Genomic DNA, 8,361 nt, shown 5'->3' with positions numbered 1-8,361 from the left:
CAGCTATGGCGGGAAGTACGACACAACGAGCTTCTTTGCCCTTCCTTAGATGATGGACCCACAAGCCAGCTGGAAGATTCCTTTGGATTTGTCTTATATGTACAGGGATTTGGGCCCTGATTGTCAGGCCCAAATTTAGGAAAAGTCCATGTCATGACTTCACCCTCTATAAAAGGGAAGGTCATCAGCTTGTACAACTTAACTTTTTCAGCATTAATGAGAATATTCCTTTTATGATATTCTTGCTATTTTGAGTGCTCTGCTAGGGTTTACTTTCTGCCATTATCTTACGTAAGCTTTCCCTAGTACAGAACATTGGCGCCGTCTGTGGCTCTGACCTAGATCTTCCGGTGACAGAAGGCAGGAGTTACGAGCCATGGAGACTCGTTCATGCGGCGTGGGTCGACGTGATCATCGCCGGCGCGGTGGTGGTCGACACGGCGGCCGCGGCGGCGGACGGAACAACAACCGTCCCATACTGGACGAGCAAGAGCAGGAAGCTTCCTCGGAGGGGGTCCACTCAGTGGTGCCGTCGCCAGCGTCGCTGGTGAATGCAGCTCCGGGAAGACCTTCAGATCTGATCGCTAAATCAGATCCAGGCGTTCGGCAGCGTTCAACGCCGCCTGACTACGTGAACTTAGAAGACCTTAAAACCACTGCTCCACGGAGAGCGCAGGAGGCAGTGACGGGTATCACGCCTGCGACTTTGCAACAAATGTTAGATACCTTGCAGAAGGTGCAGTCCCAAAACGAGCAGTTGCAAGCCCAAGTTGAGTATCTTACTCAGAAGCAAGATTTCAAGCAAGGACAACGTCTGGAGGCGGAGGACGTAGTTGAATTTCAAACTTTTGTTCCAGCCATCACCAAGGTGGACATACCAAAGCACCTGCAAACCATGGCATTAGACGCCTTTTCGGGCGACTCTGATCCTATGGAGCACCTGAGGTATTTCAACACTAAAATGGTGATCGGCGGGGCAACGGATGCGGTAAAATGCCGATTATTGCCTTCCACGTTCAAGGGTATGGCGATGCAGTGGTTCATCCGACAACCGCCCTTTTCCATCGATAATTTCACTGATCTGTCTACTAAGTTTCTGACTCAATTCTCTGCCAATAAAACCACAAAAGCAACAATGTTTGATCTTATCAGCATACATCAGCAACTAGGCGAGAAATTAAAAACCTACATGGCACGCTTCAGCAAGATGGCGGTACAGTTGGAGGAGGATAACCCGGATGTATGCTTGGCATCGTTCAAAAATGGCCTTCGGGCGGGAGATTTGAATCGAGACCTAACAAGGCGGCCGGCGAAAGATATGATGGATCTTCGTGCTCGCGTTCAGGAATTCATATTGATTGAACAAGATGATCAGAAGAAACAAGAAAGAGAGGAAGGACGCAAGCAGTCTCAATCTGGCGGTGTTTCACAGGAGAAACCCAAGGCGGGGAAGGAAACCAGGGTAGCGCAAACCCCCCGTGTACCAAGACCGGGACCATATCAAAACTCCAAACCTGGCTTTCAAAATACATGGCACAGAAATTCCCAAGGTCCCACTGCAGCCACAACTGGTCAGCATGGTGCTTCGCCAGCGCCAGTCCCACTTACTAAGTTGAATGCACCCTTAAGTACCATTTTAAGGGCAGTTGGGCATACAAACGTTGTGCAGTATCCGCCACCACCACGACGGCCGCCAGCTAAGGTGGATACCAATAGGTGGTGCGAGTACCACAAAGCGTTGGGGCATACGACAAATAATTGTTGGAACTTGAGGCGGGAAATTGATCGCTTGATTAAGGCTGGCCATTTGGCAAATTTTGTTAAAGACACAACAACGCCGGAGGCCGCTAAGATAACCCAAGGGGACAAAGGCAAAGGGAAGGAGATAGTTGAAGAGTTGGGCGATCCTGTTGGAGAATGCTCATCTATTGCAGGAGGATTCGGCGGGGGTGCAATTTCAAGTAAGGCTAGAAAACGCTATGTGGCGGCAGTACACTCAGTACATGAGGCGAACGAAGGCGAGTGTTGGGTGAATCATTCCCCTATTATATTTACCCCTCAGGATTTTGCGCATGTGATCCCCCATGACAACGATCCAATTGTGGTGACAATCAGGGTTAACAATTATGTGACGAAGAAAGTATTTTTAGACTAGGGATCTTCGGCGGATATCATTTATGGAGATGAATTTGACCGCCTGGGGTTAAAGGAATCCGATTTGAGGTCATATAAAGGAACCTTGGTAGGATTTACAGGGGACCGTGTCAATGTGCGGGGATACGTGGAAATACCAACTGCTTTTGGAGAAGGGGAGTTTGTCAAGAAATTTCAAGTAAAGTACTTAGTCTTGGTGTGTAGAGCCAACTACAATGTACTCTTGGGGCGAGACACCCTCAACAAGGTCTGCGCGGTCATCTCAACTGCTCACCTAACTGTCAAATATCCAGCCTGTAATGGGAAGGTCGGGATACTGCGCGTAGACCAGAATGCAGCAAGAGAGTGCTATTTAAGAAGCGTGGCGCTTTATGGACGAAAGGCCGCCAAGGAAAGTCATCGAATTACAGAAATCTTCCCACAAGAAGGATTTAGTTTAGACCCAAGAGATGATGCTGATGATTTTCGCCCACAACCTCTGGAAGAAACCAAGCAGGTGCAAGTCAAGGACAAGTTTCTAAAGATTGATAGCAGTTTAACAAAAGAGCAAGAGGAAAGACTAATCACCCTTCTAGGTGATAATTTGGATCTCTTTGCGTGGACCATCAATGATGTACCAGGGGTCGACTCCAATGTGATCACTCACAAATTGGCCATACGACCAGGGGCGACCCCAGTCATCCAACCAAGGCGAAGAATGAGTGATGAAAAGAACAAGGCCGTACAATTAGAGACTGAGAAACTAATCAAGGCTCGCTTCATCCGTGAGGTACAGTACCCAACATGGCTCGCCAATGTTGTGATGGTCAAAAAAGCCAATGGGAAGTGGCGAATGTGCACGGACTACACAAGCTTGAACAAAATGTGCCCCAAAGATTCGTATCCACTTCCCAATGTCGATAAACTTGTGGATGGAGCTTCCGGGAATGAACTTTTAAGTCTCATGGATGCTTACTCGGGCTATAATCAAATTATGATGCATCCCTCGGACGAGGAAAGTACAACATTTATGACCAATCAGGCGAACTATTGTTACAAGACAATGCCTTTTGGTTTAAAGAACGCAGGAGCCACGTACCAACGGCTCATGGATAAAAAATTTTCAAGACAAGTAGGCAGGAATATGGAGGTATATGTAGATGACATGATTGTAAAGTCCGCCAAGGCTTGTGATCATGGCGGTGATCTTATGGAAGCATTTACTCAATTAAGAACATATCAAATGAAGTTAAATCCTGAGAAGTGTTCTTTTGGGATCCAGGGTGGAAAGTTCTTGGGATTTATGTTAACATCAAGAGGAATAGAAGTGAACCCTGACAAGGGAAGGGCGATCTTGGAGATGAAAAGCCTAACAAGTGTAAAGGAGGTTCAACGTTTGACAGGACGAATGACCGCCCTATCACGTTTTTTGCCAATGGCGGGTGACAAATTGGCCCCATTCTTCACCTGTCTAAAAAAGAATGCAAAGTTTCAGTGGACAGAGGAATGTGAACAAGCTTTTACCAAGTTAAAAGAAACATTGGCAACGCTGCCAGTACTGTCCAAGCCAACATCCGGTGTTCCCTTAATACTCTATTTAGCAGTCACTAACAAGGCGGTGAGTACGGTGTTGATTCAGGAAGAAGGAAATAAGCAGAAAGTTATATATTTCGTGAGCCATACTTTACAGGGGGCAGAGTTGCGGTACCAAAAAATTGAAAAGGCGGCTTTGGCAATTCTGAAAACAGCAAGGCGCCTCAGGCCTTATTTCCAAAGTTTCCAAGTCAAAGTTAAAACTGATGTTCCCCTAAGGCAGGTACTTCAGAAGCCTGATTTATCAGGGCGATTGGTTAGCTGGTCAGTTGAATTATCGGAATATGATATACAATATGAGCCAAGGGGCCAAGTCACAATCCAAAGTTTAATCGACTTCGTGGCGGAATTAACACCCACGGAAGGCGAGAAGACTCAAGGAGAATGGGTCCTATCTGTAGATGGATCCTCCAATAACACTGGAAGTGGGGCTGGGATAACCATTGAAAGTCCAGATAAAATGATCATTGAACAGTCTCTAAAATTCGAGTTCAAGTCGAGCAACAATCAATCCGAATATGAGGCTCTGATCGCCGGCTTAAGACTAGCCATTGAGTTGGGGGTCCAGAAGTTATTTATCAAAGGAGATTCGCAGTTAGTAGTTAAACAGGTGACAGGCGAGTACCAGGTGAAGGATCCGCAACTTTCCAAATACTTGGAAGTGGTGCGCAGATTGATGATGGAGGTCAAAGATATTAAAATAGAACATGTCCCGAGGGGACAAAATGAGAGGGCTGATGTGTTAGCAAAATTGGCAAGCATGGGGAGATTGGGAAATTACCAAACAGTCATTCAGGAAACCCTGCCTCGCCCAAGCATTGATTTGGTAGAATTAAAGTTGAAAGCGGTAAAGTCAGTAGGTGAGGGCGAGCCTTCTTGGATGGAGTCAATCAAGATCTTCCTAGAGAGCCCTCCAAAGGATGATGATTTGAACACGAGAGCAAAACGCAGGGAAGCCAGTTTTTACACACTGGTGGATGGTGAGTTGTATCGGCGGGGAATTATGTCTCCTATGCTCAAATGTGTTGATACCAAGGACGCCCCCGGAATAATGGCGGAAGTCCATGAAGGTGTGTGTTCCAGTCATATCGGCGGGCGATCCTTGGCAGTAAAAGTTTTGAGAGCAGGATTTTATTGGCCAACAATGAAGAAGGACTGTCTGGAGTATGTTAAGAAATGTGAAAAATGTCAAGTCTTTTCTCTCTTGTGCAGCACCATGTCTTCATCTTCCTATTCTATGGTAAAGTCTCTTATCCTTTTATCATGTTTTTAATGGGTAAAGTTGAGTTTTATTTGTTATGCTTTAAAAAAAAAATGACTTCCATCCAAAGTGCTTCTACAAATGTTATCCCCCATCATCGGATCTATGGATTTCACCATTTAATTTTCTTAAAAGTTGTTTTTTTTAGTTAAGTGATTTTGGGATTTTAAGAGCTTTAATTTAAGTCTTGATTAGTTGTGTTTAAATGTTAAAAATGGATTTAGAAGTGATTTGGGGAAAAAGGAAAATTTATACATATTTATGTAGTCGTGGCCGAGCCTATGACATGTGTTTTGGGTTTGGAAAATCAATTCTGAAACTTGTTTTTGTTTAGTGAAAATCATAAGTTAAGTTTGAGGACTAAAAGTTTATTGTGGGAAAACTTTAGGATTAAAGCACAAGAGGCTGAGAAGTTTTGGGTTAAACCGGAGTTTTAAAAGTCTTGGGGTTTGTTTGATAAATTTATTAAAGATTGAGGGTTGAAAAAGAACATACTTTTATGTGAGGACCTTTTCGTGATTATGTGCTTATCAAGGGACTAGGGTTAAATTATTTAAAAGTTGAGGAGTTGTTTGCGAAATGTGTTTTTTTAAGGACATTTCTTTAAAACACAAATATTTTATCTTTGGACTTTAGTCCTTGAAACATAAAGTTTGTGCATTTAGCCTAAGTGAGCTAGAATGATTGGCTAAGTTTGTTCTGGAACTTTAGATGTGACTTTAGAGGCTAAGGTTTAGTATGTGAACTTGTGAAGGGTACGAAGGACGGAAGCGCTTGACGACGAAGCCAAAGAACAAACGGAAGTGAGCCAACACGGGAAAGCAAAGATATGATTGGATTTGATTTGAGTCGCAACTTAGTAAGGAAAGCGGCTAAGGTTAGGGCAACTTACTAATAGCTATGATTGCATGATAGGAGTCGATAAATTCGACTTATGCTTTATCTGATGTTGATTATGATGATGAGTTGATGTTATGATGTTTTTCCATAACTTGTGATATTGTGATATTGTTGGATTGTGCGTTTTGACGCAACTTCGGAATGGAGTTTCATTGATCTGGTGATCTTTGATATTTCGGGTTGGATGTACCACCCTAGGCAAGTCCAAACTTGAGTTTTGAGACTTAGCCCTTTGTTTGTATACTTAGACTTTCCCCGGGAAACTTCTTTTGGAGGGTTTTTGGAAAATTAGAATGATTAGAATTTCGAAAACTAGAGACTTTGGGAGACTTAGACTTTGAGAAATGAACTCATAACCTGACTAATCCAATTCGAACCGTTTTCACTAAACGAATAATTGTAGGGAACCTAAAGGAGAAAGTGATTGCGAAAGACGGGGAAAAGTCGACTTTTGTTGTGGGTTTTGGATTTGGGGAAAGCCACTGAGGTGAGCTGCGGTGATGATTGAAAGTCATCGAGTACTCTTGTACTCTTGTTGTTCGAGTTGTGTTGTATTGACCGACACTAACTCTGGGTTTTGGGTGTTGGGGTTGTGTTGTATTGACCGACACTAACTCCGAGTCGTGTTGTATTGACCGACACTGACTCTGGCTTTGATTTTGGGTTTTGTTATTGGAGTTGTGTTGTATTGACCGACACTAACTCCGAGTTGTGTTGTATTGACCGACACTAACTCTTGGGTTTGTTTTGAGTTTGGGTTTGAGCTAAACACTTATGTGGTGATGACGATTCGATGTTTGGCTAACCATATTGCATCAATCGGGTGAATAACGGGAATGGTTCACCTGTGCATCTCATGGTGAATAACGGGAATGGTTCACCAATGCATTAATGATGAATAACGGGAATGGTTCATCATACGGTGAATAACGAGAATGGTTCACCAAGGATGAATAACGGGAATGGTTCATCCATAGTGAAGAACGGGAATGCTTCACTTGTGGCGAACGGGAACGCGTCACAATCCGGATCACATTCATTGCATTTCACGCATACATGCACTCTGACTGGAATTGTGTGCTGGTTGATTTATTGAAGCATTGTTAGAGCCAATAACATGCTAGGATTGTTTATATATATATATATATATATATATATATATATCAACATATATATCTATACCCCATATCACATGTTGAGTGTATATCTACTTATTTCCGTGAGTTGACCCTAGTGCCTTGGCTTTGGTTTCATGTTTGTGTTTGGGCGGTCGGCCTGCTGCCAGATGTTGACGGTGGATTGGGTTTCGATGGTCTCTCCCTCGGGGGGGGATCAGGTTTGAGCTGGTTGATCGACATGCCCCCACCGCTTGGGTGATCGATCTTGTGGGTCATCAGGCGACGCACCGGGGAAGGGTCATGGAGGACCGGACTGACGAGCGTGGACGTCTGACGAAAGGAGTTCTGCGACGCATGGAGCTGAGCTTCAACTTGCCGACTTCAGTTCGTTGTGGACTCGGTACCGGGAGGGTAGGTTTAGGCATGCGTCATATTTTGTGTAGAGCTCTGATTCGTTTTGCTTTGGGACAGGGTAGGTTCCCGACGCATGACTTTTTGTGTGGCTCTCTTACTGAGGGATCACAGTGAGTCAGTCGGACCATAGGGGTCTTTGCTTAGGCCATCTTGAGGCCGACTTTCTCCTAGTGGATTGTAATTATAAACTTTCTTACTCACACTTCTGGGTATGTAAATATTTGCCTACGGGCACATTACTTTGGGGTCACTGCGAGTGCGCGTGACGTGGAAGTGCAGCTGAGGATGTACATGTTTATATTTGATGTATATTGGTTAGTTTAGTGGTTGGGCTATGTCTTTATTTTCTATTTCTTGATTTAAAAGGAATCAAACGAAAAAAAAATTACCTGTTTTCCGCGTAAAGTTTATTTTTGGTTACTAAAGTGACACCTGGAAATCAGGGTGTTACATTGTGGTATCAGAGCTTAGTCGAGTCTTTTGGGAGTCTTTCGGGAATAGGTCTTCTGTGCTAGGTTGTGTGACTCTGCAAAGAGTGAAAATTGATTGTCTGCAGAGCGATTTTCGCTCTAATGGTTTGCGTTACTACTTAGACTAAGATCTTATGATTATTATCCCTAGTAGGACCTTATTCGAAGTTGCTCGTGATTTAACTATAGAAGTTACACGAGGTCTAGAATAGCACGCTGAGCTAGGAAGTTGTTTTACCGACGCGTTGATAAGGAAGCTAGGATCTCAGGGAAATTCCTTATGGGTACGATACGTAGGATTTTAGGGCGTTTAGTTTTGAAGCGGAGTCGTTAGAGGATCTTTCGGCAAAGGGATTCATTCGACCAAGTGTTTCACCGTGGGGAGCGCCAGTGCTTTTAGTCAAGAAGAAAGACGGAAGGTCGAGATTGTGTGTGGACTATCGACAACTGAACAAGGTGGCGATCAAGAACA

This window comes from Lotus japonicus, chromosome 2, assembly GCF_012489685.1.
Source record: "Lotus japonicus ecotype B-129 chromosome 2, LjGifu_v1.2".
In the NCBI taxonomy this organism is placed as follows: domain Eukaryota; kingdom Viridiplantae; phylum Streptophyta; class Magnoliopsida; order Fabales; family Fabaceae; genus Lotus; species Lotus japonicus.
Note: the sequence above shows the minus strand (reverse complement) of the source record.